At 35.6% G+C, this 26,754-nt stretch overlaps 1 protein-coding gene across 1 annotated transcript in view; it reads left to right on the top strand.

Annotated features, from left to right (window-relative positions):
* The window catches only part of LOC115414140 (protein kinase C-binding protein NELL1-like), an 806,279-nt gene that overhangs the window by 538,633 nt on the left and 240,892 nt on the right, over positions 1-26,754 (top strand). The gene's annotated exons all lie outside the window — the stretch shown is intronic.

The following is a 26,754-nucleotide window of genomic DNA, read 5'->3' as shown; positions in this document are numbered from 1 at the left end:
TAACTCTTCTACTATTGGAAAAAAAAAAAAAAACATTGGTTGCATGGTTATTTAATCATCAGAAAATAAAATTAGCATGCATTTTACAACCAAGCATTTACAATTTGCATAGGAATCAATGCGAAGAAGCAAATCTACACATTTATTTTTGATTTTTTTTTTTTTTTTTTTTTTTAACAAAAACATGAAACTATAACAAAGCCATAATTTAATTTAAAGGTGAAGCTGTTGTTTTTATGTCAGACTGGGTTTGTAGGTTGATTTTAGAGGTTTTCACAGCATTCACATCCATAAATTCTATGTCATTTATATTTTACTTCAACCTGCACTTTATTCACTTTACTCCACAGTGCAATAACAGTGAAAACCCCAAAAAAAAATTTATTTAACATGCTGTAGAATTGATATCAAATGGATGAAAAATAATCCAACTAAACAAAAACTCACACAAAACATTGCACTTGTTCATTTAATTAATCAGAATTAAACATTATAAGTGGAAAAAGTATGTGAATGTGGAATATATCTAGGATATTTGAACGTGACATCAGAGTTAAATATTCCAAAGGGATGACACTGCTGCTAAATCCCATGTGAAGAATCCAGAATGCGACTGAAACATGTTCTGTCGATGTTCTGAAGAGACTAAAGTAACACTTCTTGGCTGAAATAAAAAGTTTTATGTTCGGCGCTGAACAAACCCTGCTCGCCTTCTTTGGCAGTATCAGTATTTGAGCTTCTGGTCCAGGATGAACTTTGAATTCTGAGCAGAACAAGAAAATTCTACAGGAAAATGTCAAGGTTTGTTGATGGAATCTGTGAAATGAGGCTCAAAAGAAAGTGGACTCAAACAAAACCCAAGCATACATGTTGGTTTATGGTGGAATTACGCTGTGTTTTGGATGGATGAGTCAAATTACAGACAGTAATCCCCAAAGAAATGATGTGGAAGAACCTGAAGAAGGTGGTTTGTACAGGGTGGGGAAGCAAAATTTACAATGAACATTTAGTTGTTTTTTCTCAGCAGGCACTACGTCACTTGTTTTGAAACCAAACATATACTGATGTCATAATCATACCTAACACTATTATCCATACCTTTTCAGAAACTTTTGCCCATATGAGTAATCAGGAAAGCAAACGTCAAAGAGTGTGTGATTTGCTGAATGCACTCGTCACACCAAAGGAGATTTCAAAAATAGTTGGAGTGTCCATAAAGACTGTTTATAATGGAAAGAAGAGAATGACTATGAGCAAAACTATTACCAGAAAGTCTGGAAGATACTATTAAAGAAGAATGGGAGAAGTTGTCACCCGAATATTTGAGGAACACTTGCGCAAGTTTCAGGAAGCGTGTGAAGGCAGTTATTGAGAAAGAAGGAGGACACATAGAATAAAAACATTTTCTATTATGCAAATTTTCTTGTGGCAAATAAATTCTCATGACTTTCAATAAACTAATTGGTCATACACTGTCTTTCAATCCCTGCATCAAAATATCGTAAATTTTGCTTCCCTACCCTGTAGATGTGTGGAAACAATGAGCTTTATATTTTATTCATTCAATGATACAGTCTGTGGATACATACAGCATATTGATTCATTGACGGTTTCACTGGTTGGTAGTGATGTGTAGATCAATACTAAAATATCGATATTTTGTCCATAAAGACTGTTTATAATGTAAAGAAGAGAATGACTATGAGCAAAACTATTACGAGAAAGTCTGGAAGTGGAGGAAGCAACAAAAATGTACCAAAGCTTTTATTAACCCTTTCATGCATAGTGGTCACTACAGTGGACAGTTACTCTACAGCTTTACTCTTGTATATTCATGGGTTTTGTTGTTTTAGTTCCATATTAACCAACACAGTGGACACTTATGCATCATCTCATAAACTGCAATTCATACCATTATTGTAACTTTGCTGTTCTTGATTGGTTCTTGAATGGAAATCAGTTGTTAATATTTATTTTTTGCATATTATCTCCATGAAGTGAGTAATAACTAGTATTAGAATATGTTAAAATGTGAGAAAAGATCAGATTAGCTGCATTAAACATGGTTTCATTTCACTGTTTTCATATCACTTTATGATATTGGGTTTTAAATACATGTTTCTTTGCTTCAAGAATAAAATTCATGGTGTAGCTGAGTGGATATTTTTGTAACTCCATGAAAAACAGGTTGATTTACCAAAAAAAAAAAAAAAAAAAAAATCAATCACATTGTTTTTTTTGTTTTTTTCATGCCTAAAGAGGAATAAAAACACTCAGGAAAAAAAATCTTGATTAAGGTTCTCATAATTCATGCATGAAAGGGTTAAAGCTCTCAAATCCAAAATCCTAAAGGATCCAACCAAATCCATGAGAAAAATGGCAATTGAACTTGAGGTAGACAACAAGACCGTTAGAAATGCAGTAAAATATGATTTGAAGTTAAAATCTTACACAAGAACACCAAAACACTTGTTGACAACAGCAACAAATCCAACTTTAGCAATTTTTGGGAATCATGTTTATGGCCGCCTTCTAGCCCAAATCTAAACCCTCTGGATTCTGCTATTTGGGGCGTTTTAGAACATGCTACCAATAGAACATCACACAGCAATGTGGACTTTCTTAAAGATACTATTAAAGAAGAATGGGAGAAGTTGTCACCCGAATACTTAAGGGACACTTGCGCAAGTTTCAGGAAGCGTGTGGAGGCAGTTATTGAGAAAGAAGGAGGACTGTTGAGCCGCATTATGTAATAAATTCCCATTATGTAATAAAAGTTCAAAATGTAATAAGAATGTCACGTCATCTTGTAATAAAGCCGCATTATGTAATAAACTGACGCATTTTGTAATAAACTACCTCAATACATTATGTAGTAAATTTTTTTCGCATTATATAGTAAGTTATTACAATTTGAGAAATTTATTACAAAATGCACTTGACACATTTTTATTTTCAGGAAAATGTAATGTGCTAAATTAATCTTTAAACTGTGTGGTTAAAGTTCTGATTACATTATCTGTAGCTCCTGTGACTCATTTCTTCTAAATTGCTCTGAAATTATATTAATTTGGATTGTTATTACATAATGAACCATGTTATGACATTTTTAAAAAAAATAAAAATGTGTCAAATGCATTTTGTAATAAATTTCTCAACCCAGATAATTACCCAGATAATTTTCACTATCGGCAGATTTTTCTTTATTAATTCAGCCCCCTGCCTCTGGAATGCCCTCCTGGAACACATAAAAACTTGTGATTCTATTACCACCTGCAAATCCCAGTTTAAGACTTATTTATTCAGACAGGCCTACTCAATTCCATAATTTCACTTTTATCTACTGCCATTTTATGAACCTATGTGTTTTGTGTATGTGTAATTTTAATTATGTTTTATTTATTTTATTTACTTTTAACAACTTTGTGTGGTGACCTTGAGTGTCCTGAAAGGTGCCTATAAATAGAATGTATTATTATTATTATTATTATTATTATTATTATTATTATTATTAATTCAAGATTTTTTTTATTCATTTATTTATTTTTTTTGCTTAATTCAAGACAATCTGCCAATAGAACAAGTGAAAATTATCTTGGTAAGATTTCTTAAAATAAGATTTGGCCAAAAATAAGCTCTTATATCTCACTGAAAAGTTACTCTTTAGGTGATTATGTCTTATTTTAAGTGTGATGAGATATTTTGACTAGAAATTAGTAAAATATACTTGGTAAGTTTTAGATTTTTTTCCAGTGTATTTTCACGTTCTGTTCCACTGTATCCTTAATGCTGCCTTCTGATGTTTTTAGCCTCATCTCCAATCCCGATTAACTTGACCCGTGTCATCAATTTGAAACATGACGCTTCAGTTCTACCCATTATTCTGAAAACTGATGCTAAGGGGTCATGACCAAACATCAGTGTGTGACCCCATGGGAGGGATAATGGTCTCCAAGAACCGTGTTTAACCCCAGGGCGTTATGACGAAGCTTGAACGTTGCCTTTTGATCATATTTTTGGAACTGTTAGAAGTAATCAAATGTGGAAAAAACTAAATTGTGCAATATTTCAGCTACTAATATGTACTTTCAATACTTTTATTTACGTTATTTTAATATGCAGTCTAGTTTTCTGTATCCATTTTACACCAGGGCAGTCAAACTCATTTTAGTTCAAGCTCCACATTTAGCTCAATATGATTTAAAGTGGGCCGGACCAGTAAAGTAATAACATACTAGCCTTTAAATAATGTCAGCTCCAAAGTTTTCTCTATGTTTTAGTGAAAAAAGTGAAATTACATTATGAAAATGTTTACATCTACAAAGAATTATGCAAAAAATAAACAAACAACCTGAAATTATTAAGAAAAATAAGTACAATTTTCACAAAATTATGCTTCAGCTTCTCATTTACACACATGCAGTACAACTTACAGATCCCAGTGGATCTACAAATACACAACACATTTAATAGCAGAGTATTGTTCAAATTACACTTATGTCTCTTAAGACATTTGAATATGTTAATATTTGTTCAGGTTATTCACATTTTTTTGTGGAAGATTGGTTGAAAAATGTGAACACTTTCATGTAATTTCACTTTTTTACACTAAATTATACTTTTACTGGTCCGACCCCCATGAGATCAAATTGGGTTGTTTGTGTCCCCTGAACTAAAATGATCTTGATGTGACAGGTTAAAATACCTTAACGCATTATTTTTTTTGAAATGTTCTTCATAGGTCATTAATATATTTATTTGTTCTCAGGTATTATTATAGATGTATATATATTGTTACTGAAGTACACAGGTACTGTATAATTACATTTATATTTAATTAATAAGGGAAAATATGGGTTTATATAAATTAAATTTTACATTTCAAACTGTAGAAATTAAAATTGTTACATATTTTGTTTAAAAAGCAAAAGCATTTACAAAAGGTTTTATCTTTAACAAGTGATATACTGTTTTGTTCAGTGTTTCATGTCTGATTCATACTGTCTAGAAAGGAAGTTGTTGTGTGCATGTGTGCCGTTGAGGTGAGCTGTTGTAATGGCGGCTGTTGAATAAACCCTGGACGAGTGAGGAAAATGCAGCGAGTTCGTGGTCATTTCAACAACACATACAACGCATCCATCTCCCTCAAATGTCCGGGTGGGGAGCGCAACATTGACACCGTTGATTATTAACCCATAAAGACCCGGTGCTACTTTTGGGGCAGTTCCCAAATGAATTTTTCTCTATATTTAACCATTTTTAAGTGATTTATCACCATTGATGATAATGTTATCTTCTGTATTTTGCATTTTTTCAATGTAAATCATTCATTCATTCATTTTCTGAACCCGCTTTATCCTCACTAGGGTCACGGGGGTCGCTTGGAGCCTATCCCAGCTACATAGGGGCGAAGGCGGGATACACCCTGGACATTTCGCCAGTTCATCACAGGGCTGAACATATAGAGACAAACAATCACTCTCACATTCACACCTATGGGCAATTCAGATTAATCGATTAACCTATTAGTGCATGTCTTTGGATGGTGGGAGGAAGCCGGAGTACCCAGAGAGAACCCACGCAGACACGGGGAGAACATGCAAACTCCACACAAAAAGGTCCAACCCCCCATCGACTGGTGTTGGAATTGAACCCAGGACCTTCTGTCTGTGAGGCACGAGTGCTAACCACTGCACCACCATGTCACCTTATAAATCATGTTTTTTTTTTTTGTTTTTTTTTTTTTGACAGTGGATGGACACACTTGTTTTGTTTTTTTTATTGTTTTTTTTTTCATTCAGTTATTGATGTCTTAGCTGAAAAAGTAATTTTTTCTTGATTTTTTTTTTTTTTCTGTTTCTGATATAATAACCTTTGAATTTACTCTGTTTTCATGAACATCTACATAATCAGTGAATGAAATATAGGAAAATACCCCAAAAAAAAAGTAAATCATGTATTTTCTTATATTTCATTCACTTATTATGTAGATGTCCACGAAAGCAGAGTAAATTCAAAGGTTATTATATCAGAAACAGAAAAAAGTGTAAGAAAAAGTGACTTTTTCAGCAAAGATATCAATAACTGAATGAAAAAAACACAAGTGTGTCCATCCACTGTCATTGATCCAACTGAATCAATGTTGTAGAAAATGACGGTGTTACCACGGTAACTATGGAGCCTCTGAACATCCAAGCGGGTCATATCTGATTATGATTTAAAGCTGAGAAACTGTATTTTACACCAATTATTTACATATATAGATAGGATTAGTGGATCAACAGGTATTAACCCTCCGGTATCCAGGTGCGCCTTTTAGGCACACTTTGCACTTCGTGTTAAAAAACTTCATATTATTTTCCACAATTTAAATAAGGTTAGAATTCAAAAGTTGTTCATTTTTGCATGATCTTTAAAATTCTGGACGCCATCTGTCTCCCAAGTGTGCCTAAAATGCACTATTTCTTCCATTTGATATGTATGATTAGGGCTGACCTGGATTTACAAAAATAAAATCAAATTAGGGCAGAAAAAAAAAAATCTATGTATAATATTTAATAGTTTTATTCATAGGTGTGCATTTTTTGTACACTTGGTGACAGATGCTAGTATTATTGTACATTTGACCTAGCGCCAAAAATAATAATGCAAATTAACTGATGTTCCTGTTAATCATTGACATATGCCAGGCTGCAAAAAGCAAATAATATGTGATCCACTTTTTATGTAGTATACTGAAAAAAAAAAGAAAAAAAAAAGTGTTTTTTGCACCTAAAAAAAATGGTTTGTTTACATTACAAACATGGCATTTAAAGGGTTAAAAAATGTGACAATTATTGAGTATTTGGTATTTTTATTTATGGTTCAAGTTGATGAAATAGAAAAAAAGTGTAAAAGAATTAAAAACAAACTGTATGAAAATTTTTTTGACATTATTCCACAAGTGTGCCAAAAAGGCACACTTGGTGCTTAGTAAGGGCCTTGTTGGACAGGATACCAGAGGGTTAAAAAGGTTAGATCAGTAGATGGTTTGGGTTCTTTATAGGTTAATATCTTTAGTGTCATTTTTACATTTCACAAATTCAATGCTACAGGCCTGATTGGACTCTTTGACGGGCCACTTTTGGGCCACGGGCCGCATGTCGGACACCCCTGTTTTACTCTGTCTTTATTTTTAACAGCTTCTTGATATTTTTTCTGTTTTTTCCTATTTAAATTTGCTGCACTCACTGCAACAACAATAACCGTGAGTCATAAATCTATTTTTTTTACTGGTCTGTAGGAAGGAAGGAGCTTAAATCCCACCAGGCTCCGATGCAGAGCTAATAAACAATTGCTGCAAATGTTTAGCTTAGTTGAGTTTAGTGACTGGGTGCACGGCTCCACACATAAATATTTAAGGTTGGATCATTTTCCACAATAAATAAAGGAATAAAGTCAATGGTTTTAGTCTTGTTTGCTTTAAAATGTGGTCATATTTATAAAGTTAAAGAGGGTTCGTCAACTTTTCCAGTAACACTTCCTTTCAGTGTATTAAAATATATGACGCACAAGTTATATTTTCACTTTTATTCTCGTTTCGCCGCCCACACAAGCTTCAAAACAGATCTCCAAACACCCACCTCCAGTAGTTTTACTGTTTAATTCTAAGTTCGATTGTAGTTGGAAATTAGAAATAAAGTTTAATGTAATTCATGCACCTACACATTGGATCTGCAGCGTCTGAGTGAATAACTGTGAAGCTAATTAGCATCTCCCACACTGTTCCGTCAAATATTTATCCCAGATATCAGCTCTCCTGTCAAAGATTACCGCCTGACATGGGTGAAGTCCCAACAAGTGACGCCTTGTTTCTTTGATGTTTCATCAGATCTTTACTCAAGCTGCGGTTTCTGTCCAATTTCTGCACACACACCCCCCCCCCCCCCCCCGCCCCAACTCTGCTTTTGTTCTTTGTGGTTTTTCACTGTTGTTTCCTCTCAGCTTCTGCCTGTTCTGGTTTATATTCCTGCCTCGCTCCCACCCAGTCAATAAAGAAGGAACTTTTTTTTTTTTTTTTGGTTAAATTAGCTCTAAAACCAGAAACACTGCTCAGGAATCTCCAGATAATAGCAGCGCTGCTCCACCTCATCAGGATCCTTTTGCTGTTTTTGGTCATATCTGATACAAGGTGAATGGTGACTGATGAGGTGTCAATTAGATAATGCAGGTTGTTACCCGCAAGGCATCGCTGTTACCTAGCAACTGCTCGCTAATGGCTGAATCTGGCCAATAATACGGAACATTGTACCAGTTCTGCACTAGAATATGACTATGTTAGTGTGTGTGTGTGTGTGTGTGTGTGTATGTGTGTGTGTGTGTGTGTGTGTGCGAGTAACCCGACACGTTGAGTGCTAAATCCACCCATCTGCTCCTGCTGCTTCACCAACAGTCCTGGTACTGGGACACTCAGGGCTAACGGGGGGGTGGGTTTGCACCGTCCCATCCCAGTCCCATGATGAACACATAATAATGAATGACACCCACTCCATTCTGTTATCAGGTTTTTGTTTTTTTTTTCTCCTTCATTTCCCTGATGTAGTTGCAAAGTTCCCCATCATGGGTCTAATAAGCAATCTCATCTTTATCTTTATCCTTATCTTATCTTATCTTGTCTCATCTTGTCTTAACTCAATTTGTCTTTTCTTATTTTGTCTTAACTTGTCTTAACTTATCTTTTCTTGTCTTCACTTATTTTATCTTAACTTATCTCATCTTAACTTAAGTTCTTATCTTATTTTATCTTAACTTAACTTGTCTTGTCTTATCTTAGCTTATTTTAACTTAACTTGTCTTAACCTATCTGATTTGATCTTATTTTATCTTATCTTGTCTCATTTTATCTTAATTTAACTTAATTTAACTCATCTTGTCTTAACTTGTCTTAATTTGTCTTATCTTATTTATCTTAACTTGTCTTAACTTAAGTTATTTTATCTTGTCTTGTCTTATCTTAACTTAACTTGTCTTAACTTAAGTTGTCTTATCTTATTTTATCTTGTCTTAAGTTATTTTATCTCATCTTATCTGAACTTAACTTAACTTGTCTTAACTTAACTTGTCTTATCTTATTTTATCTTAACTTGTCTCAACTTAAGTTATCTTATCTTGTCTCATCTTATTTTATCTTAACATATCTTAACTTGTCTTATCTTAACTTGTCTTAAATTAAGTTATCTTATCTTGTTTTATCTTAGTTTATCTTAACGTATCTTAACTTGTTTTAACTTAAGTTGTCTAATCTTATTTTATCTTAACTTGTCTTGTCTTAGCTTATTTTATCTTAACTTGTCTTATCTTATCTTGTCTTGTCTTATCATGTCCTGATCTAATCCTTCATTTTTTTGTGCCCTAAAAAATTAAGCCCAAAATAACGCAGGTTAATTAATAACAAAGGAATCTGAACTGTCATTTAATGTATTCATATGTGAATGTACAGAAGTTGTTTTTATCTTCAACACTTTGCATCTGGAGGTGATTTTTGTCATGACCCATTTTAAGGTTAAGTTTAAGGTTTACTCTATTATACTCATTGAAATTCAGTCTCTGCATTTTAATCCATCTTAATACACAGTGCACCTAGCATTAGCATTAGCATTAGCTCATACTATATCTGTGAGCTGCTGTTGAAACTCTACATATTTGTCAGGGTAGAGACTGCGATCTGGTAGGATCGGCGATTCTACCAGTAGAGACTCCGATCGTAGTCTCTACCAGTAGAAACTCCGATCAGAGTCTCTACCGGTAGAAACTCCGAAACTCTGATCCTACCAAACATTTAATAGGATCGGAGTTTCTACTGGTAGAGACTCCGATCCTACTGGTAGAAACTCCGATCGGAGTCTCTACTGATAGAAACTCCGATCTTACCAATAGAATTGCCAAATGCAAAGTTAATGTTGAAATTCCAAAGGTTTTGAGAAAATTGTTGTCATTTTATATTTCACAAATGGTTTTAATATTTGGTGCTTTCCATAAATTATTCATATATTATGTGAGCGTGCTGAGACTAACTAAAAAGTCCAGATGTGGTCATTGTACACGTATAGTTTGAATATTTTAATACTAACCCTAACCCTAACCCTAATTTCAACATTAACTTTGCATTTGGCAATTCTATTGGTAAGATCGTAGTCTCTACCAGTAGAGACTCCGATCGGAGTTTCTACTGGCAGGATTGGAGTTTCTACCAGTAGAGACTCTGATCGGAGTCTCTACTGGTAGAATCGCCGATCCTACCAGATCGCAGTCTCTACCCTGACATATTCATCAGACAAACATTTGGTTTGATTTACTTTTTTCTTTCATGCTGCAATTTTTGGGAGCAGATTAATTCATCAACATACAGCTATACATCCAGTTTTGGTTTTTTTTGCTTCATTTTTAATTTGTTAGTTTGTATTTTTCAATAGGTTTTTGTTACTTCCTTAAGAAAAAGGTCAAAATGTTCAAGCTATCCAAAAATACACAACCATGGTTTAGTTCAGAATCCAAGGATGAGGGAATCCCATAGGAATCCTCAGACCCACAGTATCCATATGAAATTCAGCCTCTACTCTCTACATCCATAAGTAGTACTGGGATTACAAACCAACAAATCAGATGCATATTGTCAGTGTGCTGCACACGTCCAAAGACACCAGGATACCATCAGCACATCGCACAAGTCTAAGACAAAAATAAAAGAGTTCAGGAGAAAGTGTAATTCAGAATATCCAAACAGAAAACAGAGCTTCCATTACACCTGTCAAATTCACAGTATCGACTTTGGAAAAACAGTGGAATATTAGTGTGCATGGGAACATATTCACTGACGTATTCTGGCAGTTCTAAAAACAGCTGATCTCACATTGATCAGAAAAGGACATAAAGAACATAGACTTAACAACTGAAGAACAGGAAAGTTGCCTGATCTCAGAAAACAGTACCAACACTACCAACCACTATCATCTGTGCTCAGATTATACCTTTTCTGAGTCCAAATTTCATTTTTTTATATTATAATGTGTTGTAATTATCCAAATTACATCCAAAAATAACGAAGCGAGACTCTCGGTTTAAAAATATGCATTCATTTACTGCGTGCGGCAACTTGAAAATAAAAACACATACAGCTTTCACAACTCGTGGCATACATATCTACTTCTGTGAAAATTTCCTATACCTGATGGGTAATGCTAAGCTTCATGGGAATGTAGTTATCTTAATCTTAGCATTCATTATTTCTTATTTTAGCTCAACTTTTAACACAAATCACAAATGAAATATACTGTATATTTTACTCTGAAATAAACCAACATAAATTTACATATGTATCATGAAATTATAATAAATCCAAACACAAATTACTTGTACTTTTCCTTTCCCCAAATAAAGTCACAACATAATGTAAATGTGTAAATGATAAACTGAAGCCGGATATTGTTAAAATTACACTTATTTTTTCAGTTTGTTAATGTTATTCACATTGTTTGAAAGGATAGTTTGTTGATGTAAACCTTTTCATAGTGTAAATGAACTTTTTTCGCTCTTAAACACAGACAAAAGTTCGGAGTTGACATTATTTCTGTATTATTATGTTATAATTTTAATGGTTCAGCCCACTGCAGATCTAATTTAGCTGAATGTTTCCCGTGAACTAAAATGACTTTGACACCCCTGCACTAAGGTTTAACTTCTGGACTTCACAGTATTTCTATGAGTGACCTTTAAAGGGTTAAATGTTGGTTCATCCTTCACTTCCTCGACAATAGCTGTAAAATTTCACATGCGATTTATTTATCTTATTAAGTCAATTATATATTACAGCTGCCAAAACCTAATCCCATGCCCTGCTCTTCCATTCTGTATGTAGCTCCCAGCTCTTCATGCACAGCAGTATCTGCTCGGTTCCTTATCATCTGTTGGTTCCAGTTATTGGAACAGTATCATATGTGTGTGTTTGTTTGTGTGTGTGTTGTGGTGGTGGGCCTGTGGGCTTGTGTTTGCTCGAGGAACCACATATGTTCATCCCAGCCTGTGACTGTGATTACTCTGTATGTTTGGAACAGAAGGCATCAGTGTTTGTATGTCGAACAACTGCAGAGCAGCAACGCCCAAGGTTGGGAAATGGAGTCACTGTGGATGTGCCAGTAACTGCAGTACCCTGAGTGGCCACCAGGGGTACTGTTCAACTTTGGAGCAATAATAATAATAATAATAATAATAATAATAATAATGATAATAGTAATAATAATAATAGGGCGACATGGTGGTGCAGTAGTTAGCACTCGTGCCTCACAGCAAGAAGGTCCTGGGTTCGATTCCAACACTAGTCGACGGGGGGTGGGACCTTTCTGGATGGAGTTTGCATGTTCTCCCCGTGTCTGCGTGGGTTCTCTCCGGGTACTCCGGCTTCCTCCCACCATCCAAAGACATGCACTAATAGGTTAATTGGTTAATCTAAATTGCCCATAGGTGTGAATGTGACAGTGATTGTTTGTCTCTATATGTTCAGCCCTGCGATGAACTGCCGACTTGTCCAGGGTGTACCCCGCCTTCGCCCCTATGTAGCTGGGATAGGCTCCAAGCGACCCCCGTGACCCTAGTGAGGATAAAGCGGGTTCAGAAAATGAATGAATAATAATAATAATAATAGTTAGTAAATAAATAATCTATCTATCCAGCTATCTATAAAAGGTATCCGGGTGCGCCTTTTAGGCACACTTTGCACTTTGTTTTAAGAAACTTCATATTATTTTTCACAATTTAAATAAGGTTAGAATTCAAAAGTTGTTCATTTTTGCATGATCTTTAAAATTCTGGACATCAACTAAAATTTGCACATTGTAAACAAAAGAAAATTACAAGACTAGCATCTGTCTCCCAAGTGTGCCTAAAACGCACTATTTCTTCCATTTGATCTGTATGATTAGGGCTGACCTTGATTTACAAAAATAAAATCAAATTAGAGCAGAAAAATAAATCAATATATAATATTTAATAGTTTGATTTACAGGTGTGCATTTTACGCAGACTTGGTGACAGATTTTTGAACATTTGACCTAGCGCCAAAAATAATAATGCAAATTAACAGATGTTGGAGTTAATCATTGACGTATGCCAGGCTGCAAAAATCAAATAATATGTGATCCATTTTTTATATAGTATATTGAAAAAAAATAATTTTTGTGTGTTTTTTGCATCCAAAAAAATGGTTTGTTTACAATATAAACACAGCATGTAAAGGGTTTTTAAAAAAAGTGACAATTATTGAGTATTTGGTATTTTTTATTTACGGCTCAAGTTGATGAAACAGAAAAAAGTGTAAAAGAATTAAAAACAAACTGTTTGAAAATTTTTTGACATTATTCCACAAGTGTGCCAAAAAGGCACACTTGGTGCTTAGTAAGGGCCTTGCTGGACAGGATACCAGAGGGTTAAAAACAAAAATACATTTCAGAAAAAAACAAATTGTAGAATGCATGTTACAACCCTGCAAAAATAACAAAAAAAATCTACTAATTGAAAATGTTTAATATCTGTTTAATACCTACCTATTAATCCAATCAATAAATGTAAATAATTGAGGTAAAATGTAGTTTGTCATCTTTTCATGGTCATCAGACATGACCCATTTGGATGTTCAGAGGCTCCGTAGTTACCATGGAAACACCCTCATCTTCTACAACATTGATTCACCAGTAAAACCCATGGAGTTGGATCAATGACAGTGGATGGAGACAGTTGTTTTTATGTTCATTTAATGATATATCAGCCAAAAAAAGTGACTTTTTCTTCAGTTTTCTCTGTTTTTGATAGAATAATCCTCAACGTTCATCTGAGCTTTAATGAACATCTACATAATCAGAACATTAGATATAAGAAAATACAATATTTTCATTTAAAAATGCAAAATGAATTAAAATGACCGTTCGTAATTCACCTGTTTAAATGTGACTACAAATCTGTTTTTTTTCTGAAGCTAATGACTGACATGACTCTTAAAAGGGACATAATGAAACTTTTGGCCATATTTCCTCTTTCTCCACTTTTCAGTGTTAAAATTCAGGCTGGAAAAGGCCCCAAACACCTCCCACTCTAGCCAAGTCAATAACAGTTTATCTTCCTAGTTTCATATCAGAACATGACGAAGGGAACGTTCCCATACTTCAGATCACACTGAGGTCTCACTCTCCTCCTGGAACAGAGCTGACGGTTCTTACATAATCCACTTTGGGATCCAGAAAAGTAAACTTTAATGACTGACTTCACAGGAAACAAACCAGTCTGAATGAGGTGGCCATGTTTTTAATGCAATTATGAAGTAGAGCTGGATTTAACACCAGAAGAGCTGGATTTAACACCAGAAGAGCTGGATTTAACACCAGAAGAGCTGGATTTAACACCAGAAGAGCTGGATCTAACACCAGAAGACCTGGATCTAACACCAGAAGACCTGGATCTAACACCAGAAGACCTGGATTTAACACCAGAAGAGCTGGATTTAACACCAGAAGACCTGGATTTAACACCAGAAGACCTGGATTTAACACCAGAAGAGCTGGATCTAACACCAGAAGACCTGGATTTAACACCAGAAGACCTGGATTTAACACCAGAAGACCTGGATTTAACACCAGAAGAGCAGGATTTAACACCAGAAGAGCTGGATTTAACACCAGAAGAGCAGGATTTAACACCAGAAGACCACAGAAGTGGAGTCAAACAGGAGAGTCTGAACTATCTGATCAACACTGCTCTTCCTCCTCCTCCTCCTCCTCCTCCCCCTCCTCCTCCACTTCCTCTTCTTTCTCCTCCACCCCAACTTCCTCCTCTTCCTCCCCTCCCTCCCCTTCTTCCTCCTTCTCTTCCTCCTTCTCTTCCTCCTTTTCCTCCTCTTCCTCCTTTTCTTCCGATACCTCTCCTGCTCCTCCTCTTCCACCTCATCTTCCACCTCCTTTTCCTCCTGCTCCTCTTCCTCCTCCACCTCTTCATCGTCCTCCTCCTTTTCCTTCTCTTCAACCGTATCTTCCTCCTCCTCTTCTTCATCCTCCTCCTCCTTTTCCTCCTTCTCCACCTCACCTTCCTCCTCCTCTTCCTCCTTTTCCCCCTCCACATCCTCCTCCTCTTCCTCCTCCTCCTCCTCCTTTTCCTCCTCCTTTTCCACCTCGTCCTCCTCCCCCTCTTCTTCCTCTGTTAAGGGTTAGTATTTTGTTGATTCTGTAGTGTTCTTTTCCTCCTCCGCCTCTTCCTCCTGCTCCTTTTCCTCCTTCACCTCACCTTCCTCCTCCTCTTCCTCCTGCTTCTCCTCCTCCTCCACCTCATCTTCCTCCTCCTCTTCCTCCTTTCTCCTTTCCTCCTCCTCCTCCTCCACCACCTCCTCTTCCTCCTCCACCTCCTCCTCCTCCCTCTTGCTGATTTACACATTTCCATCTGTTACTCTTCACCCAGGTGTCGTTTCCTGTGCTGGACTTTTTTCTAACTCTACCTGTGTGAACCCTGTGCACACAAACACGGCGTCTGAAACCGCTCTGACAGGAGGACTCGGAGTCTTTCTGAGAGTCTGTCAGGGAACGGCAGCTCCTCGGAGAGATTAAACCCTCCCGTTCGCTCCGTTAGAGAACCACACCGGCGTTTAGAGCTCCTGCCCACGAGCCGTTCTCCTGCAGACAATGCAAACAGCGTGTTCCTGGGCCGGCTCTAATCTGCTCAACCAGAACACTTCCTGCTCTGTATGCATCTTCTGGAAGGACAAGGACGCTGATAAGAGCTCCTGCTCTCTGAGGGCCCTCTAATTAAATGCATCACTGGTTCTTCTTCTTCTTCTTGTCCTCCTCCTCCGCCTCAGAGTGCAGTAGACGCTCAGCCACAGACGGAGGCGGAGCCCGTCGCTGCATGTTGATTATTGTTTTTTGTGTTTGATTTGTTTGCGGCCACAAAGATAAGAGGGTTTAGTCATTGTGCTCGTCCGTCTGAGGCCTCTGCGGGCCGTCGGCACAAAGAAGAAACCCCCGTCACTGAAGTCACGTGACTCAGTCCACATTAGAGGATGCTATCGCAATTTTTCTCTGAACCTCGGCTCCCGCTGCAGCTGGAAGAACCGAGCATGGTGGGAAATATCCAGGCTCACTTTCCTCCGTCAGAAGCTGCTCAAAGAAGAGCTGTATGTGAGGCTCAATTATCGTGGTGTGTAATTGCTGACGGAGATTAATTTCCGTCTTCGGAGGAGGCCATTTTACTGCCGTTCCTTCTGATACGGTTTAAAAAGCAGCATGTGGATGAAAGTCCATCGCAGACACATAAAGGATGCTTCTGTTTTATGTTCATTTCGCTGTGATGAGAGATGCTTCATGTCTGCTGCGTCAGTTATGTAACACCTAAAACAAGACCATTAGCAGTGATTAACAGAGGGAAAACTACAAAATATGGAGCCAGTGAGGTGGAATGTGGTGTTGCTGCTCATTGTAGGAGATAGCACTTATACAGGACCATATTCAGAGTCCAATCCTGGTTCTAAAACACTATGTGGACAAAAGTATCGGGACACATTGAATTCAGGTGTTTCTTTTCTAACAGCGGTCTGGGCAACACAACACTAATGACAAATATATAGTTTTATATTGGGATAAATATCATTGTATTGGTTATTTTGGTTTAAATTAGGGATGCACCGATACCGATACGAGTATCGGCATCGGCTCCTATACTCAGTGTGTGTACTCGTATTCGTAAATGTAAACTGATACAAATGCACCGATACCACTTACGGCCGTGTGACATTCTCAGTTCAGTGCAGCAGGTACACAGCGGTGGAATAATGTGTGGGGAGTGTGAAGACTGTGGAGATTTAACCAAATAAATAACGTTACTTGCTGACTGCAAGTAACGTTAAAGACACAGACAGATACGGATGCAGTGTTCTGTCCGTCCTCTGCGTACATTCCATCCGTTTACCAGGTGCTCGCGGATGCATAAACAGAATGAGAATACCAGCGGGTGTACGGAGCAGTGCAGACCACCACCAACAGAAGTGAAAATGAAATTTATCGCTCATTTGTCTTTTCTCTACCTGCTGAAGCTAAGCTTTAAACCTTACCAGTGAAAACGCTGCAATATTAATATTAACATTAGTGTTACCTCTGTCGTCTCCATGTTTGCTATTACTGATTTTCTTCTTCTTCTCAAAAAACTTTCCTCTTCTTCGTGGTATTTGTCCAGTATGGTTAATTCAGAGCGGCGCCCCCTGGTGGATTAATTGAGAAACGCTCATTCCAACACATTAAATGTCAGTAGGAGCACTTTGTTCCAGTCAGACTAATGACAACGACACTAAACCACATTTACAAAAGGAACTAAGAACTGGAATGGGATTATTAAGTACTCGTATCAGTACTCGGTATCGGCAAGTACTCAAATGTAAGTACTCGTACTCGGTCTGGAAAAAAGTGGTATCGGTGCATCCCTAGTTTAAATTGTTATCTTTGCTTCCCAAATGCCTCAGAGATGCTTTTGACTTCATTTCTGTCAACACTGATTTTGATGCTGTCCACATTTAATTTAATGTAAGAAAAAATAAAGGAAGGTCCGCACAACCAATGAGCTCCCAAACCATTTAATCGTGACGTTTCGGGCCAAGGCCCTTCATCAGTCTGATGAAGGGCCTTGGGATGCATACAGGGTGGGGAAGCAAAATTTACAATGAACATTTAGTTGTTTTTTCTCAGCAGGCACTACGTCAATTGTTTTGAAACCAAACATATATTGATGTCATAATCATACCTAACACTATTATCCATACCTTTTCAGAAACTTTTGCCCATATGAGTAATCAGGAAAGCAAACGTCAAAGAGTGTGTGATTTGCTGAATGCACTCGTCACACCAAAGGAGATTTCAAAAATAGTTGGAGTGTCCATAAAGACTGTTTATAATGGAAAGAAGAGAATGACTATGAGCAAAACTATTACGAGAAAGTCTGGAAGTGGAGGAAGCAACAAAAAACGAACCAAAGCTTTTATTAAAGCTCTCAAATCTAAAATCCTAAAGGATCCAACCAAATCCATGAGAAAAATGGCAATTGAACTTGAGGTAGACAACAAGACCATTAGAAATGCAGTAAAATATGATTTGAAGTTAAAATCTTACACAAGAACACCAAAACACTTGTTGACAACAGCAACAAATCCAACTTTAGCAATTTTTGGGAATCATGTTTATGGCCGCCTTCTAGCCCAGATCTAAACCCTCTGGATTCTGCTATTTGGGGTGTTTTAGAACATGCTACCAATAGAACATCACACAGCAATGTCGACTTTCTTAAAGATACTATTAAAGAAGAATGGGAGAAGTTGTCACCCGAATATTTGAGGAACACTTGTGCAAGTTTCAGGAAGCGTGTGAAGGCAGTTATTGAGAAAGAAGGAGGACACATAGAATAAAAACATTTTCTATTCTGTAAATTTTCTTGTGGCAAATAATTTCTCATGACTTTCAATAAACTAATTGGTCATACACTGTCTTTCAATCCCTGCCTCAAAATATTGTAAATTTTGCTTCCCCACCCTGTAAGTGTCCACTGTGTTGGCTGATATGGAACTAAAACAACAAAACTCATGAATATACAAGAGAACAGCTGGAGAAGAACTGTCCACTGCAGTGACCAGTATGCATGAAAGGGTTAAAATCAACAGTATGGACAGGACATAGTACAGCTGTAGCCATGACGTGTCCCAATATTTTTGTCCATATAATTTCTAAACATCAATATTGGCGTTATGGAAGCAAAGATAACAATTTCAACAAAACTAATCAATGCAATGATATTTATCCCAATATAAAACTTAGGGATGTCCAATATTGGCTTTTTTGCCAAAAACCGATATGCCGATATACTGATATATTGTCCAACGCTTAATTTCCGATTCTGATATCTACCGATATCGCTACCGATATATGTGGGATATTAAACTAATTTTAGGTAACATCACATATCTCCTGTCATGGAATTAACACATCATGCCAAATTTTATTGTGATGCCCCATTGGATGCATTCTCAAATGCAACAAGGCTTTCAAAATGTAAACACTGTCTGTGCAAAGAATACATACTTCAACTTAAGTTATGGGAAAAATGCCATATTTATTTATTTTCTCTCCCTCCCTCCATGAGTCTGTTACAGTGTGGAAACTCTACTGTACAATTTTGAAAACTGCACATTTCTTTCAGCTACAAACAATGCTTCATTTACACGTCGGTAAATGCCGGTGAAATCAAGGCATTATTTTATCGGTTTTAATGATAGGCAAAAAACCCAATACCGATATTCACCGATATTACATTTTTATGCCAATATCGGGCCGATAATATCAGTGGGCCAATATTATCGGACATCCCTAATAAAACTATATAATGACATTTGTCATTATTGTTTTGTATCTCAGACCCTTGTTAGAAAAGAAACAACGTGTCCCAATACTTACGTCTATATCGTGTGTATAGGGCTGTATTCAGATTCCAATCCTGATTGTAAGTATCAGTAACCGTTGTCATAGTCTCACACATGTAGATTTTATTGTTTACAGTGTGAAAATTGACTTTATTGGAATGTTTTTTTAATATATATGTACATGTACTGGTTTTGGTTTGTTTATTTATTTGGTTTCACTGAAGTCAAACAGCGATGAAAAAAACATAATTGGCTGTTTGCGCCAAGTGTATTAGAGAAAATAAATGAAACATCCCATTTCTCATTCAGTACAGTGAGTGTGTTGTGAAAGATATGCCATGTGCAAACCTCAATTACCACCGTGTGTCACAGCGTTCTGAGATTAGCGCATGTGTACGTAAAACCAGTGACGGGGAGAGCGAGGGGGCGGCGGTCGCACAAGAGGAACTGATTGCCGTCTGCGTTGGTGTGCGTTTACATTTATTTACGTGAACTCGGAATCATCGAGGGCTAGACCTCATTTACAATTATGTCGAGTGACAGTTGACAAAAAGATAGAAAATAATAGACGATGTGAGGCGAGAAAATAAGCGTAGTTTGTATTTTCCTTCCAGATGCAGTTATGATGTGACTGAAAATTGAACGGATGCATCTTGACCCTCGTTTTCAGAGTTTTGTCAATGCTAGAAGTAGAACTTAAATAGCGGAAGTAATGACAGTTATAGAAAAACTGTGCAACTCTTGAGAATGTTGCAGAATGTGATTTTAGCACCATTTATTATCATATTTTTCTCTGCATTTTGCTTTTTTTGTCAGTGGAAATTTTAGCACCATTTATTATCATATTTTTCTCTGCATTTTGCTTTTTTTGTCAGTGAAAATCATCTGCTTTCTTATTTTTAACCCTTTCATGCATTAATTATGAGAACCGTAGTTAAGATTTTTTTTCTTGAGTGTTTTTATTCCTCCATAGGCATGAAAAAAACAATGTGATCAAGGTTTTTTTTTTTTGTCTTTTTTTTTCATGGAGTTACAAAAATGTCCATGCATTTAATTTTTGAAATAAAGAAACGTGTTTGAAACCCAACATCAGACAGTGATATGAAAACAATGAAATAAAATAAAATCTGATGTTTTCTCACATTTTAACAAAGTCTAATGCTAGTTATTACTCTTTTCATGGAGATAATATGCAAAAAAAATAAATAAATAAATAAAAAAAAACAACTTTTTTTTCTAACAGATAACTGATTTCCACTCAAACATGTTAGTGCAGATCAGGTTTATCTAGAACAGTACAGTTACAGTAATGGTCTGAATGTCAGTGTGTTATTATGGGATGGTGCATAAGTGCATAAAATGGTGCATAAAAACCCACTTATATACAAAAGAACAGGTGGAGAAGAACCGTCCACTGGAGTGAGCACTGTGCATGAAAGGGTTAAGTCCTGTAGATGTTCATAAAAGCTCAGAGTAAATTCAAAAGTTATTGTAAAAACTCTTAAATAGTGGAACTCTTAAATAATATAGTAATATAGAAATAAAACTTAAATTGTGGAAGTAATGACAGTTATTATAGAAAATAAACTGTGCAACTTTTCAGAATGTTGCAGAACTTCACACGGGATGATTTCAGCTCCAATCATCCTAAGTTTTTGGTCTAAATGATCTAAATTTCATGAGAATCAATCCATAAAGACCCAGTGTGATATTTGTGCCAGTTCCCAAATAATTTTTTCTCTCTATTTAACCTTTTCTAAGTGATTTTCTCACCATTTATTATAATATTATCATCTGCATTTGGCAGTTTTTTCAGTGAAAATCATCGTCTTTCTTATGTTTAAGTCATGTAGATGTTCATAAAAGCTCAGAGTAAATTCAGAGGTTATTGTAAAAACTCTTAAATAGTGGAACTCTCAAATATTATAGTAATATAGAAATAAAACTTAAACAGTGGAAGTAATGACAGTTATTATAGAAAATAAACTGTGCAACTCTTCAGAATGTTGCAGAATGTGATTTTAGCACCATTTATTATCATATTTTTCTCTGCATTTTGCTTTTTTTGTCAGTGAAAATCATCTGCTTTCTTATTTTTAACCCTTTCATGCATTAATTATGAGAATCGTAGTTAAGATTTTTTTTCTTGAGTGTTTTTATTCCTCCATAGGCATGAAAAAAACAATGTGATCAAGGTTTTTTTTTTTGTCTTTTTTTTTCATGGAGTTACAAAAATGTCCATGCATTTAATTTTTGAAATAAAGAAACGTGTTTGAAACCCAACATCAGACAGTGATATGAAAACAATGAAATAAAATAAAATCTGATGTTTTCTCACATTTTAACAAAGTCTAATGCTAGTTATTACTCTTTTCATGGAGATAATATGCAAAAAAAAAAAAAAAAAAAAAAAACTTTTTTTTCTAACAGATAACTGATTTCCACTCAAACATGTTAATGCAGATCAGGTTTATCTAGAACAGTACAGTTACAGTAATGGTCTGAATGTCAGTGTGTTATTATGGGATGGTGCATAAGTGCATAAAATGGTGCATAAAAACCCACTTATATACAAAAGAACAGGTGGAGAAGAACTGTCCACTGGACTGACCACTGTGCATGAAAGGGTTAAGTCCTGTAGATGTTCATAAAAGCTCAGAGTAAATTCAAAAGTTATTGTAAAAACTCTTAAATAGTGGAACTCTTAAATATTATAGTAATATAGAAATAAAACTTAAATTGTGGAAGTAATGACAGTTATTATAGAAAATAAACTGTGCAACTTTTCAGAATGTTGCAGAACTTCACACTGGAAGATTTCAGCTCCAATCATCTTAAGTTTTTGGTCTAAATGATCTAAATTTCATGAGAATTAATCCATAAAGACCCAGTGTGATATTTGTGCCAGTTCCCAAATAATTTTTTCTCTCTATTTAACCTTTTCTAAGTGATTTTCTCACCATTTATTATAATATTATCATCTGCATTTGGCAGTTTTTTCAGTGAAAATCATCGTCTTTCTTATGTTTAAGTCATGTAGATGTTCATAAAAGCTCAGAGTAAATTCAGAGGTTATTGTAAAAACTCTTAAATAGTGGAACTCTCAAATAATATAGTAATATAGAAATAAAACTTAAACAGTGGAAGTAATGACAGTTATTATAGAAAATAAACTGTGCAACTCTTCAGAATGTTGCAGAATGTGATTTTAGCACCATTTATTATCATATTTTTCTCTGCATTTTGTATTTTTTTCAGTGAAAATCATCTGCTTTCTTGTGTTTAAGTCATGTAGATGTTCATAAAAGCTCAGAGTAAATTCAAAGGTTATTGTAAAAACTCTTAAATAGTGGAACTCTCAAATAATATAGTAACATAGAAATAAAACTTAAACAGTGGAAGTAATGACAGTTATTATAGAAATGAGTGTGTTGAAGAACTTCACACTGGAAGATTTCAGTTCCAATCATCTTAAGTTTTTGGTCTAAATGATCAAAATTTCATGAGAATTAATCCATAAAGACCCAGTGTGATATTGGTGCCAGTTCCCAAATAATTTTTTCTCTCTATTTAACCTTTTCTAAGTGATTTTCTCACCATTTATTATAATATTATCGTCTGCATTTGGCAGTTTTTTCTGTTAAAATCATCGTCTTTCTTATGCTTAATTCACAGATCATGTAGATGTTTATAAAAGCTCAGAGTAAATTCAAAGAGTATTGTATAATTTATTTTTGTTTGAATTAAGCAAAAAAAAAAAAAAATCATGATTTAAGCAAAAGATCTTGAAAATCTTATTTCAACAAATCTTACCAAGATAATTTTCACTTGTTCCATTTTCAGATGTTTTTTTTTTTTTTTTGCTTAATTCAAGATTTTTTTTTTTTTTTTTCTTAATTCAAGCCAAAAAAAACTACCAATGGAACAAGTGAAAATTCTTTTGGTAAGATTTCTTGAAATAGGAATTTCTAGATCTATTGTCAAAAATCAGTTCTTATATTTCACTGAAAAGTTACTCTTTAGGTCAGGGGTGTCTCATTTTAGTTCAGGGGCCATATTCAACCAAATTTGATCTGCAGTGGGCCGAACCAGTAAAATAATAACATAATAATAAAGAAATAATGTCAACTCCAAACTTTCCTGTATGTTTTAGAGCGAAAAAAGTCCATTTACATTATGAAAAGGTTTACATCTGCAAACTATCTTTTCAAAAGATGTGAATAACATGAACAAACTGAAAAAATAAGTGTCATTGTAACACTATTCTGCCTCAGTTTATCATTTCCACATGTACATTAGAACTTATAGATCACAGTGGATCTACAAACACACAAAACATTTAATAACAGACAGAATCTTGTTAAAATTGTACTTACTTCTCTTCAGACATTTCAGGTCGTTCATATTTGTTCAGGTTATTCACATTTTTTTTGCAAAATTATACTTGGTTTTAGTGTAAATACATGAAAATATTTACATTTACAAAGAGAAAAATTAGGAGTTTTCATTCTTTATATGTTATTATGATAGTATTTGACTGGTCCTGCCCACTTGAGATTGAATTGGTCTGAATGTGGAACCTGAACTAAAAGGAGCGCTAATATCTTCAGTGTAATTTTTGCATTTCAAAAATTCATCCCAAGGGCCGGACTGGACCCTTTGGAGGGCCGGATTTGGCCCCCGGGCCGCATGTTTGACACCTGTGCTTTAGGGGATTATGTCTTATTTTAAATGTAATGAGATATTTGGACTAGAAATGAGATTTTTGCCATGCAAAGGAAACAAAGCCTCATGGTGAATAAATTGCAATGATATAACATACACGAGAGAGCAAAATATGCAATTGTTTTTACATGTTTGATTGCAGAAATGTGGTTTAATATAAGTAGGAATTTTTGGTATTACGTAAACACGCACATTGTCAGATTCTTTATTTGTCCTTTAAACATTTCTATCATAGATGTCATGTAAAAACAAAATGACAATGCATTGGTAGAACACATGGATAAAACACTTATAGACAGAATAAAATAGTCAGTATAAAAATCCATAAATAAATTACACTGGTCAACAACAAATTTATTGTTTAAGTTTTTTGAGCTGATTTAGGATCATTTTGGTGTGCTGAATCCAAAAATCACATTAATTTTGCTCAATCAGGTCAACTTTCTGAACTATGCTACATATTGGCTTTTTAACATTTTCGCTTACATTTATGGGCATTTTCACATCATATGATACAAAATTCTTTCATATTTCTTGCAAAAAACAAGTTCTGAAGATTTCACTTTTGCCAATTTATGATTAATGTTTTTTTTTAATATTACAGGTGAATGAAATGGCTTCGACTAGATGATCTTGCAAAAATAAGCCTGACGTATTCTGCTACATCTGCAGTGAATACACTATTGTACCTAACAGGAATCAAGTCACAAGTTTCATAAAGTGTGCTTACCAATCTTATTTTGGTATTAATTATTATATTTTGTGAGAAGATCAAATTTTTCAAAATCAAATTAGCAAAAAAACCTGACCTGATTGAGAAAAACAGACGTCATTTTTGGATTTAGCGATGCAAAATGGTCCTGATTCAGTTGAAAAAACCTAGACAACTTGCAAAAAAACATTTTTTGTAACCCAGTGTAAATAATGCACATCATAAAATCTGTAATAAAAGTATAAAAAAGTACTAATATGATGTTAAAAAGTATTGCACTGAATATAGTCCAAGTCAATCAATATTGCACAATGTGGTTGAGATTTGTCCATATATCGTACTGTTTATCTGTGATGTGTGTGTTTTTCAGTCTGACAGCAGTTGGGTCATCTCACTGTCTTACATGTTAGACGTCTGTATCTTCTTCCTGTAAAACAGACCAGTTCATGTCTGGGATGTGTGGGGTCTGTGATGGTCCTCAGCTCATTATTGTGCAGATATTATTGTTCCATTATAGCTGATGTTATTTGCACACAATGATCATTTAAATGCAGGAAATTGATATAATTTGGCTTCACCGTCTTCTCTCAGAACCAAGAAAAGGTTGACGATACCGCTTTGAGATCCGATCGGGACACCCCTAAAACAAATCCAGTCTTATTTTGTTCATCTGTCTGCCCTAAACACACAAAAGGACTGATTTACACCAGCACATTCACACTGAGAGTCCCATCCTGCCTTATTTTTAGCTGCTCCCCTTCCCAGCCTTGACCTACATCACAGCATGAATAAAGCAGCAGCCAGAGATGAAGAAAGTGAGCTCGGAGGAGGAGGAGGAGGAGGAGGAGGAGGAGGAGGGAGGGGAGACACAGATAGAGACACCAGTGAATCCAGAAGAATGAATCCCCCTTTGTGTCGAGTGACAGATCCAGTTCTGTCGGCAGATCTGACCTGAGAACAGTGTTGGTAGTGATGTGTTACAAAAGTAATCCATTACAGTAACAGTTACTTTTTGCTGTAATGCAGTAGTGTAAGGCATTACTAATCAATTTTCTGTAATATGTTACTCGGTACATGTTCAGTAGTGCTTGCGTTACAACATACTTTTCGCCCATAATTTAATTGCTCAAATGAAAAAAAAAACAGCAAAACCGTGAGACTTGAAGGCAGTGTTTGTCAACCATGGGGTCACTGGAATTCAAATGGGGTCACCTGAAATTTCTAGTAATTGATTAAAAAAAAAAAAAAAAATGTACTAATAAAAAATATATGGTGAGTTGACAGAGACAATCCCAATCCATAAAAGACAAACTGTGAGTCTGAAACTGAAGCACTGTGGTTCTGTTTATCTGTCAAATGTTCATTGTGGTCAGTTTCAGATGCTGCAGCTCTTTCATAATTCATAGTTTGAGTTCTTGTTTGTTACCTCCGCCAAGGAGGTTATGTTTTTGCCAGGGTTTGTTTGTTTGTTTGTTTGTTTGTTTGTCTGTCTGTTTGTCTGTCCGTTAGTGTGCAACATAACTCAAAAAGTTATGGACAGATTTGGATGAAATTTTCAGGGTTTGTTGGAAATGGGATAAGGAAGAAATGATTAAATTTTGGTGGTGATCGGGGGTGGGGGGGCCCACGGGGGGGGGGCACTGATCGTTAGTGTGCAACATAACTCAAAAAGTTATGGACAGATTTGGATGAAATTTTCAGAGTTTGTTGGAAATGGGATAAGGAAGAAATGATTAAATTTTGGTGGTATTCAGGGGCGGGGGGGCCCACTGATCAGCCTTGGCGGAGGTCTGCGCTCTCCGAGTGCTTCTAGTTCAGTATTAATTGTCAGCCTTGGAAATCCAAGCTGGAC

The sequence above is a fragment of the Sphaeramia orbicularis genome, chromosome 3 (genome assembly GCF_902148855.1).
Source record: "Sphaeramia orbicularis chromosome 3, fSphaOr1.1, whole genome shotgun sequence".
Classification (NCBI taxonomy): domain Eukaryota; kingdom Metazoa; phylum Chordata; class Actinopteri; order Kurtiformes; family Apogonidae; genus Sphaeramia; species Sphaeramia orbicularis.
The sequence above is the reverse complement of the archived record's forward strand: the minus strand, read 5'-3'. Positions and strand labels throughout refer to the sequence as shown.